The sequence below is a fragment of the Hemiscyllium ocellatum genome, unplaced genomic scaffold, assembly GCF_020745735.1.
Source record: "Hemiscyllium ocellatum isolate sHemOce1 unplaced genomic scaffold, sHemOce1.pat.X.cur. scaffold_97_pat_ctg1, whole genome shotgun sequence".
Lineage (NCBI taxonomy): Eukaryota > Metazoa > Chordata > Chondrichthyes > Orectolobiformes > Hemiscylliidae > Hemiscyllium > Hemiscyllium ocellatum.
In genome coordinates this window covers 777,630-789,004 of record NW_026869338.1, presented here as the reverse complement: position 1 = coordinate 789,004, position 11,375 = coordinate 777,630, and the positions used below count along the sequence as shown (strand labels likewise).

Here is an 11,375-nt window from a genome sequence, read left to right as displayed (position 1 = left end):
GTTTGGTCATTATATGACTCTGGACCCAAACACAGTGGCTCTGGGCTCGCCAATTAAGCCAAAGACAGCCTGAGTCTCCTTCCCAGAAACAGACCCCAGTCAGCCGCCCCTATTCCTGGTTCAGTTTTATCTTGTTTTAATTTATCAGGTCACTGTTGGTTTATCTATCTTTAGTGTGAACAGAGATGAAAATAAGTGATATTGTTTGAAATCATTGTTGTTTTCCAGGAGGATGTGGTGTTGTTGGGAGACGTTTGGCTGTGTATTAGTGACTGGGACTGATGGTAAAGTGTACCCCATGAACACCTCCGTCCCTTACCTTGCTGTAAATATTTCAGATACGAAAATAATGAACATCTGTGTCCTTTTTTTGGAACAAAAACCTGCTTTGAAAGGTGGTGAAGATTGGACTGAAGCAGTGACAGTGATTATCTTTTTTACTTGGTCAATTCGTGCACATCACTGCTATTAATCATGTCCGTGCTAACATCGCGGCTCTTAGTCAGCTGTCTACGCGTCGGGCCAGTGGCGCAATGGATAACGCGCCTGACTACGGATCAGGAGACTGTAGGTTCGAGTCCTACCTGGCTCGAGGGAAATGCAGGCATTTATTACGCATTTGAAAACTGATTTCCCTTCAGCTGAAATAAGATGTGAGTTTTTAATCTGCAGGAATAAGAATGCCTTCATTAATTGTCCATGACAACCTCAGGGTCAATATTCCAGAGTCATCACAGGAGGAAGACGAATAGTCGGACACCTTGGTCATGGGCACCTTTCCATTTCGCAAAGCCACCGATCGCATCATTGTTGCTCGCGGGAACGCTCGGCTTTGAGCATTTTTTTGAAACTCCTTGGCCCATGGATTCAGAGAAGAATGAAGAGTTCAATGTCCAACTAATCTTTATAGAGAGTGAGTTCCAGAGTCTACCACCTGCAGACTGATAAAGTTTTCCGACAAATCTATTCAAAGCTTTCTGCATCTTGTCTGAACTCTACAAACGCTGGTGATCGATCAAGAGCAACTGTTTCCTTCAATCTGTAATTCCATGCTCCTCATTATTTTGTACACGTCAATCATGTCTCCTCACAATCAGCTCTGCTCTGAGAAAAATAACTCCCGTTTTGCCGAGGCCAGACCACTCAAAACATTCTTATGCAGGAAATTCAGAGTGTAACGTCGCTGTTTGTTTTGGTGAGTGTGTAGTATGATTTACTTAGAATACTTTAGCTAGGTTGACTTCCAGTTTTTAAAACAGAGAGAAAATTATTCACAAAACTAAGGAATGAAACACAATAAACAGAATATAAAATACCCACAGATCTTAGCTATCTAAAGTAGACTTACATATGCTTTTCAAAACAATAAACAACAGTCCTGATAATTAAACCCCATAAACACAGAATACAAATGAAACTGATTTACAGGTCGATATTAGAGGTGCAGAAGATGAGAGACATTCACATCACTGGCACACTGAAAACCTTCGTGTAATTAGGTGTGGCTGATACTTTGGCAATGGTTAACAAAATGTTTAGGCTGTCAAATAAATTTTGAAATTCTTGTGTTCGCTGAAATTTCTTGCCTGTTTTGAGCAATTCGGTGAGTTGAGCAGTCCCACTTCTAACAGTCAGCACAAACTTTCAGAAAAAGTCACTCAATCCGGTAAACCGTCGTACTGCTCTTTTCGTCAACAATGTATAAAAATTCCCCGTAAATTTCGTTTTCACATCCCGTGGGGCTATTTGTCCGTGTTCAACGACATAGCCCAGGAAGGTGACTTTGGCTTTGGCAGATATACTTTCAGTTAGGTTTACAAATCAGTTTGACTCCCGTATTCGATCAAACAAGCCCGAGAAATTCTGTAAATATTCAATCCATGAGACTGAATGTCCCAGGCACACCACACACCAAACTGTTGTGTATCCAGCAATTACCTTGTCCGTTCACCTCTGAAATACCAGTGATTTTTTTTTGCACGAAAGGCATTACTTTAAATTTCTGCAGACCAGTTGGCGTTACACAATTGCCTTTGATCTTTCCGACAGTAACCTTTGAGGAAGTCCAACTTGGAAATGTAAGTTGCTCTTCCAATCTCTTCCACATAGTCCTCCAACTGCAGATGCGTAGATGCACCAGTCTTTCTAACACCATTGACTTTGTGATAGTCCACACATAACTTTTGGGTCTTACCTGACTTTGGCACCATGATGATGGGTGAACTCCATTCATTGAAACTCACTTTGGTTATGCCATCTTGGAACATACGTGACATCTCCGTATAAACTTGCACCAACTTTATAGGGTTATGCCTGCAAGGATGTTACAAAATCAGAACAGCAAGTCCTATATTTACATCATCTACAAATAGGTTATTAATTCCCAGTTTCTTTCAGCATGCAAGAGTAATAACTCTTACGATTTTCTTCTGGAAGAGAACTGAATAACTTTACCAATATTGGACAACTTTTGCATTGTCCAATTTTATAGCAGGAACGTCCAATGCAGAATTCGCTGAAATTGGTTCTTCCCAGTGTGTTGTATTCAATAACACATTCTGCCATTGCGTTCATTCTCTGCCAAAATACCATTAGCGCATATTCCCATCACACGTTCTGTGAGATTCCTTCATGCCAGGAGTTCCTATCAAGTAGCTAACCTTACTCGATTTCTTCTTAATTTGATAAGGTCTTCGAAACCTTGCTTTATAGTTTCACCAGTTAATGAAATTTAAATAAATACATTGTTCCCAGTGGCAAAATTCTGATTTTTTTGTTTCTCATACACTTCCTGCTTCACCATTTGCTGCGATAATTTTATGTGCTGTCTCGACAACTCTCCAACATTATTTAGTCCAATTCTAAAATTTGACAAATCGTACAAATGCTTGGTCTCTGTAACCTGACTTATTAATATTTCCTTATTAAATTTTAATGGTCCTCTTTCTTTGTGCCCCAAATTGGTCTCAGATGATCTTAGTTTTGTGGATTCTTTCGATATATCTCAGATCGCAAACAGCACTGATGGAACTCCCTTATGGAAATAATCTGGCTACTCCGAACCATAAAACCTCAACATAGTCTTTCATAATTGACGTCGCCTTTCCAGTGCACCATGTGATTCTGAATGGTACACAGTGCATTTGATTCGTTTTATTCCGAAGCTATCTATATACTCCCTGGAAAGTTGGATGTGAAGTTTGACCCTTGATCTAATTGTATCTCTGATAGTAGTCTTTATTTAGTTTTTTTTTAAATCGTAATTTTTCCTCAATCCTTTTAGCTGTCATCTTGCAGAATTGAACAGCATTTGGAAATCTCGTCAATACAGTCATTTATGTTAATTAATACTTATTCCCATCTTTTATTGGATGTAGGGAACCTACAGAATGCATCAAGACAATTAAGACATATTCCTTGAACGCTGCAGCAGGTATTAAAGGTGCAGGCTTTATTTTTTCCCATGGTTTGAAATGTATGACACGTCAGGCAAAATTCAATTACATTCATCTGCAATCCAGGCCAGTAAAAATGTCTTTGTATTTTAGCCTCCATTTTCCTCACGCCTCATTGACATCCAATTTTTTGGCACATGTGGCACTCGCAGCACCACTTTTCTGTACCCTACTGGAAAAAAAAACATTCTGCCCATTTCTCACATGCTTGAATATATGTTGGTCTCCATTTCCTCCTTAACATATCATTTGCTAAGTAATATCACACAGGGATGCATTCACTCTCCTTCCGAATATATGTCTTCTGATCCAAGTGATTTAATTTTTCATCTTTCTGCTGTAACTCGGTAGCATAGCTGAGCTGAATATACTAGCATTTTTAACGTTTGTCCCCTGCTGTGCCCCACTTACTTGATATTAAAAACATTGTAATCTTGATGCATTGTGTAGATTCCCTACATTCAATAAAAGACGGGAATGAGTACTAATTAACATAAATGGATGCAATCATTTTTCAGCTTCCTCATCCGTGCCTTTTGATTTCTCCTGCTTTCGATTGTGACTCTGTGATCGCGTAAAGACACAATCTGGGAAAATTCCTTTATCAACGTCCTGCATTGCTACTCTTGCCTGCAGCTCGACTGGCTTTTCAACTGGAGTATGGAGCAGGCTTACCGGTGATTGAGCTATATCATTTGCAAGCACAAATTGTATTCTTGGAGCTGAGAGTTTGTCCAGAACTCCCACCACAAACTCCCCACTCTTTTCTGCCCACTCTAGCTTCACTGTACATCACTGAGCAATGTTTCGTCCCACCATGAATTCCTGTACACATAGTTCTTCAGGAGTACATATTTCCCCATCCTTCTGCATCACAGACTGAGACGATCCTGTGTCCCTAAATGCTGTTACCTGTCTATTTGCTACTCCTCGCCAAGGTAAATAACCTTTAACTTTGCAGGTATATTTTTCAAGCAGACATGGCACTTCCCCCTTACCAACCTCTGATCGGTTTGTGCACTCTGATGAAGCTTTCCAGCCTCCACTGTGCTTTCTATTACCATGCCAACAAAACATCCAGGCTTGTTTTGTTTTCCTGCATTTGATTTTACAGTGCTTTCCATAGTTCTCCAATACTGATTTCATGTGGCCTACTTTATTGCAATGAAAACCTCAGATCTTGTTCCCTTCAAGGTTTTCCTATATATCCTGTGATACGTTATCCTCGTGACCTTCACAGAGATTTAACTTTCCCTTTCCACGTGAGGATTTCTCTTTGCCCAATTTCTATCCCTCAGGCTTAAAATGATTCTGGAAGCCCATCCTTGTTTTATGGATCAGTTCATTACAATCAGCCATTTCAGCTGCTCTCTTTGTCGTTTTAACAATATGCTCTTCCAGTGTAATCTTATCTTCAGCATTTATCTCCAGCGTTTTAATGTGAATTCCTTTAGTAATTGCCAATTTCTGAAGTTCAATCTCTGTCTCCCTTTCTCTCTGCTCTTCTGCTCTCTCTTCTTCGAATCGTACCTGAAACCGTTTGAAATCTGGTCTCTTTTCCTTATCTCTCGCGTCTAACTCAAGCTGCTTCATATTCAATTAACATTTAAACATCTCTGCAAATTCTCTTGAATTTTCCAGCTGGGTGAAATGCTGAGCTACTGCTCTCCTTTTCTCACAGAAAGAGGCAAATACAAACCCAGCATTTTTGCTTATTCCAGAAGCGTGGCCTGAATCAGTTTTTTGTAAAAATGCCAACTTTTCATCGTCCGTAGTCAAACAACCCTTTGTACCTAAATGAAACATGCTTTCCCAAGAACTGTCCACGACAATCCAAATCAACACCCGAAATGAAGACGCAGGCACATATCAGTTGCTCTTTTAATCCATCAACTATCTTCCAATTTGTTATGAGCTTGGCTAAATCATTCAAAAAGTTATTAAGCACACAACCCAGATCGTAACATTATATTCTTTTTCGTTAAGTGTACAGTGATAATTACCCAATTAGCTAATTATAAAAATTCACAAAATCACGGATAGAAAAATAAAAAAAAATATAGAATACCCACAGAAATTAGTCCTTCCAAAATAGACTGAATTATGTCGTTCTGAAAGTACACAACATTCCGAAAAAAAGCACCTTAAACACAGTGAAAATGAAACAGAAGCTAAGGGTTAATAATTAGAACGGCAGAAGGAGAGAAGTTATGAATTAGTGCACCACTACTGAAGGATCTAAAAACCGGAATTCAACATTCCAGAATGACCACTCTTTTACCATAAAACAGTTCATTTCTAAAACATAGAGTCTTTGGCCTCAAGCCTCAGCTGTTAATGGAGAAAAAAAAGGCCTCACAGCGAAGAATTACATCACTATAACACTTCATCTGATTCGGAGCCTGAACTGATTTACAATGCCTTTGATAAAAAAAAAGTCAAGACACATAATCCTTGAGGAAAAGTACAGCTCGTTGTTTTTTTTTAAAGAGAGCATCTTTGTGACAGCGCAGTCTGTCCAAATAATCTTCATAACTGAAATTCTACGAACAGACAATGTCCTGGTAAATTTGGTCTGCACAGTTTCCAGTGCTGTCACATCCCTGCCATAATGATAATTGCAGAAAGACACTCAATACTCCATCTAGAACCGACTGAGCAAATGAAATTAACAACTTAGAAATGCACAGAAACTGCACTTTTTCAATAATGTGACTTTTACACAATACTGCGCCGTGGAGAAAGTGAGAACTGCAGATGCCAGAACTCAGAGTCGATAGTGTGGCGATGGAAAACACAGTTGCTCAGACAGCATGCGAGGAGCGGGAGAATTTCAGTTTCGGACATAAACGCCTCATCACGAATGAGGTTTGTGGCCGTGGGGACTGAGAGATAAATGGGTGGTTTGGGAATTTGGGGGCGTGATAGCTGAGAAAGTGATGAGCAGATAAAGGTGGAAAATAAGATACGAATTCTAACAGGAGGTGGAGCGGGTAGGTTGGAAAGGTGACTTGCAGGACATAAGGGCAATGCTGAGTTGGAGTCATGAAACTAGAATAATGTGAGCGAAGGGTGATTGAGGAAACTGCTAATCCCATGTGGCATCAAGCTCCCAAGCGGAAGATGAGGCCTTCTTCTTTCAGGCGTCAGGTGTTTAGAGAATGCCAATGAAGGAGGTGCAGGACCTGCATGTGCTTGGCAGATTGGGAGGTAGAGAACGATTTACATCAGTGATGAGCTTCCAACTGCATATCCAAACTATCATTACGAACATGTTGTTACATCTCAGGAACAGTATCTGGCACTACCCCCATTTAAGTAGAAGGTGAGGATTGCAGATGAGAGAGATTGTAGTCATAGAACATAGAACATAGAAAAATACAGCGCAGTACAGGCTCTTCGGCCCTCAATGTTGTGCCGACCGAATCCTACCTAACCTACACTAGCCCAATAACTTCCAAATGCCTATCCAATGCCCGCTTAAATGCCCATAAAGAGGGAGAGTTCACCACTGCTACTGGCAGGGAATTCCATGAACTCACAACCCGCTGTGTAAAGAATCTACCCCTAACATCTGTCCTACACCTTCCACCCCTTAATTTAAAGCTGTGTCCCCTTGTAACAGCTGACTTCATTAGCGGTAAAAGGTTCTCAGTGTCTACCCTATCTAAACCCCTAATCATCTTGTACACCTCTATCATATCTCCCCTAAACCTTCTTTTCTCCAATGAGAACAGCCCCAAGTGCCTCAGTCTTTCCTCATACGATTTTCCTACCATGCCAGGCAACATCCTGGTAAACCTCCTCTGCACTCGTTCCAATGCCTCCACATCCTTCCTATAGTATGGCGACCAAAATTGCACACAATACTCCAGATGAGGCCGCACCAGAGTCTTACACAACTGCAACATGACCTCAGGACTCCGGAACTCAATTCCTCTGCCAATAAAGCCCAGTACACCATATGCCTTCCTGACAGCACTCTTTACCTGGGTGGCAACTTTCAGAGATCTGTGTACATGGACACCAAGATCCCTCTGCTCATCCACACTACCAAGTAGCCTACCATTAGCCCAGTAATCCATCTTCTTGTTACTCCTACCAAAGTGAATGACTTCACACTTAGCTACATTGAATTCCATTTGCCACCTTTCTGCCCAGCTCTGCAACTTGTCTATATCCCGCTGTAACCTGCCACATCCTTCCTCACTATCCACAACTCCACCGACTTTTGTGTCATCCGCAAACTTACTCACCCAGCTTTCAAGCCCCTCCTCTAGATCATTTATAAAGATAACAAAAAGCAATGGTCCCAAAACAGATCCTTGTGGTACACCGCTAGTAACTGCACTCCAAGATGAACCTATACCATCAACTACTACTCTCTGTCTCCTTCCAGCCAGCCAATTCCTAATCCAAACCTCTAATGCACTCTCAATGCCATACCTCCGTAGTTTTTGCATTAGCCTACCATGGGGTACCTTATCGAACGCCTTACTAAAATCCATATACACAACATCTACTGCTTTACCCTCGTCCACCTCCTTAGTCACCTGCTCAAAGAACTCAATAAGGTTTGTGAGGCACGACCTGCCCTTCACAAAACCATGCTGACTATCCTTGATCACGTTATTCCTATCCAGATGTTCATAAATCTTATCCCTTACAATTCTCTTCTAAGACTTTGCTCACCACAGAAGTCAGACTCACTGGTCTATAGTTACTCGGGCTATCCCTACTCCCCTTCTTGAACAAGGGGACCACATTCGCCATCCTCCAGTCTTCTGGTACTATTCCCGTTGACAATGACAACATAAAAATCCAGGCCTATGGCTCTGCTATCTCCTCCCTAGCTTGCCAGAGGATCCTAGGATAAATGCCATCAGGCCCAGGAGACTTATCTATTTTCATCCTTTCCAGTAATCCCAAAACTTCTTCCCTACATACTTCAATGCCATCCATTCTAATCACTTGTGACTCAATATTCACACCAGCAACAGTGTCCTGTTCCTGAGTGAATACTGACGAAAAGTATTGATTTAGTGTCTCTCCAATCTCCTCCGCCTCCACGCACAACTTCCCACTACTATCCTTGACTGGACCAATACCTATCCTAGTCATCCTTTTATTCCTGACATACCTATAGAAAGCCTTTGGATTTTCCCTAATCCTACCAGCTAAGGACTTTTCATGTCCCCTTCTCGCTGCTCTTAGCTCTCTCTTTAGATCCTTCCTGGCTACCTTATAACTCTCAATCGCCCCAACTGAACCTTCACGCCTCATCTTTACATATGCCGCCTTCTTCCCTTTCACAAGGGATTCCAATTCCTTATTAAACCACGGCTCCCTCACAAGACCCTTAACTCCATGCCTGACTGGTACATACTTATCAAGGACACTCAGTAGCTGTTCCTTGAACAATCTCCACAGATCATTAGTATTCTTCTCTTGAAGCCTGTTTTTCCAATCCACACATCCTAAGTCATGCCTCACCGCATCATAATTTCCCTGCCCCCAGCTATAACTCTTGCCCTGCAGTGCACACTTATCCCTCTCCATCACTAAAGTAAAAGTCACCGAGTTGTGGTCACTGTCCATGAAGTGCTCACCTACCTCCAAGTCTAACACCTGGCCTGTTTCATTACCTAGAACCTAATCCAGTATAGCCTCACCTCTTGTAGTCAGGAAGGATAGCGCGAGAAAGCACAGTGGTTAGGCAACATCTGAGGACCAGGAATGTGAACGTTTCGAACATACCTAGCGAAGAACTTATGCTCGAAAATCGATTTTCCTACTCCATGGATGCTACCTTACCAGGGGTACATTTCAAGATCCACGCTTTTAACTCGACCCCACCACCACTCAACTGCTTTAGAAAATTAAGATGCACCTGTCACCACTCAGTTGGTTCTTCTGCCGCATGCGAGAAAAAACTGCAACATTCTTTTCCCCATAAATATCAGGTCATTCAGATTCCTAAAGAAAAGAAAACTGCAGAGACTGATTACCTGGGGGGAAAAATTGTTGTAGAATTCTGCATTCTCTCAGTGAAACTGAATGTTTGAATATAAATTTGGTGAAGGAAAAGAGAAATCTTCTGTTTAATAACTGCTACATCTGTTTCTCAAAGTAAAAACGAGTTTCATCAACTGGAATGTTTCAATCAGGCAATGCATGCTCACCCTGTCAGGTTCTGAGAGGAATGGTGGAATAGATATTGGCTTCACTATTGCTGAACAGATGAAAAATATTAATTTGACTTCCGAAACAGTTGATGCTCCTGCAGAAACGTCAATGTGACTCATATCCCAGCACAGCCATTTCGGTGTGTATTTCAGAGTCCTGCAATATCACAGTTCATTGAAAAGATTTTTATTGATTGTTCCTTATAAATACGGCATTCTCCATTTCAGAGTTCATTGGACAATATTTTACCCAGTCACTTATTCATCGGTACATCACCCCTAATGTTCCATTCACGACTTATCTTCCAAACTGCTTTCACGCAGAAAATGCTTATTTTTTAAACCAAAGACTGAGCTTAACCAATGTCTGTTGGACATCAACCATCATTCTGTCACTCTCTATACATTGTTTAGTGTGTCTCGGTGCCTGTCACCTGAAACCTGTGCTCTCTAGTTTTGAACTTCAACATATTGCGCAAATGATTTAGGCCAGTTGTCGATCCATGCCCCTCATGATTTCATAAACGATGAGAACGTGACACACTGGCTGGAGCATTCCAGCGAAAAAGCCCCTGCTGACACCATCTCCATGCTTATCTGAAGCCCTCGGCTCCCCGCAACACCCTTGTAAATCATGTGTGCACAGTTTCAATTTTCACAAAATCCTTCCTGTAGAAGTTGACCATAATTGTAAACAGTATTCTAAATGTGATCTCACCAATGCTCCATATCGCCACAACATGATCTTCCAACTTGGATAATCGACTTTCTGACTAATAACGAAAAGCGTGCCAAGTGCTTTCTTCACCACATTGTCTCCTTGTGGCACCACTTCATCTGCTTTTATAAATTTTGCCTTGACTGATAAAGTTGTGATTGTCACTATGTTCTGCTGCCTTCACGGATATGTTGACCAACATGCAAAGACTCTCTGTTCCTGTGGGTTTCCTCGTGTCCTGTCAATCATTGAGTAATCAGTTGATGTGTTCCTTCCAATGTGCATCACCTCATGTTTTTCATGGTTAGTTTCAACGTCGCCTCTCTGAATGTGACATTTGATAAATCCATTTCTGAGCTCCTACTTCCTAAAAGGATCTTCCTCACTATTAACCACTTTGCTAATATTCGTATCATCGACAACTCTGCTTATCATTTCCTCCGAACTTGTTCTACATTCTTTACACACATTCACAAACGACATGGGACCCAGCATTCATCCTTGTGTTACATCATTGAGTAACAGTTCCAGTCACAAGGAACAGCCTTCTATCACCATCCTGTGTCTCTTACCACCACCAATTATGTTTGTATCCAACTGCCAGGGAACCTACAATCCCTTTTCACTTGTATCCTCTTACCAGTCTTCAGAGTGGTGTCGTGTTGAAGGCTATGTTGGAATCCACACAAATAACATCAACTTCACTAACCTCGTTCAAAATAAAACCTGATCACTTGCCAATAAATTGTATTTAATCCAATCTGTTAGGTATGACATTCTGTAACAAAACCGTGATGACTCTCCCTGATGAAACCTTGCCTGGTGAAGTGGCAGTTAACTCTTTCCTTCAAGGTTCGCTCCAAAAGGTTCCCTTCAATTGATGTGAGATTCACTGTTGGGTGATTCTCTGATTTATCTCTCCCAATCTTGCGTTAGTCCAGTCCACTACAAACCCAAAGATGAAAGTAAACCATTGCTCAGAACACCTGCAATTTCCTCCCTTGTCACAGAGAGGAA

The 11,375-nt window shown here is 41.3% G+C and overlaps 1 non-coding gene across 1 annotated transcript; it reads left to right on the top strand.

The window, feature by feature from the left end:
- The first annotated feature begins 519 nt into the window (after nucleotides 1-519).
- On the top strand, nucleotides 520-592 carry trnar-acg (transfer RNA arginine (anticodon ACG)). Its single transcript has one exon. It is a non-coding gene; the product is annotated as a tRNA-Arg (tRNA).
- The last annotated feature ends 10,783 nt before the right edge of the window (nucleotides 593-11,375 follow it).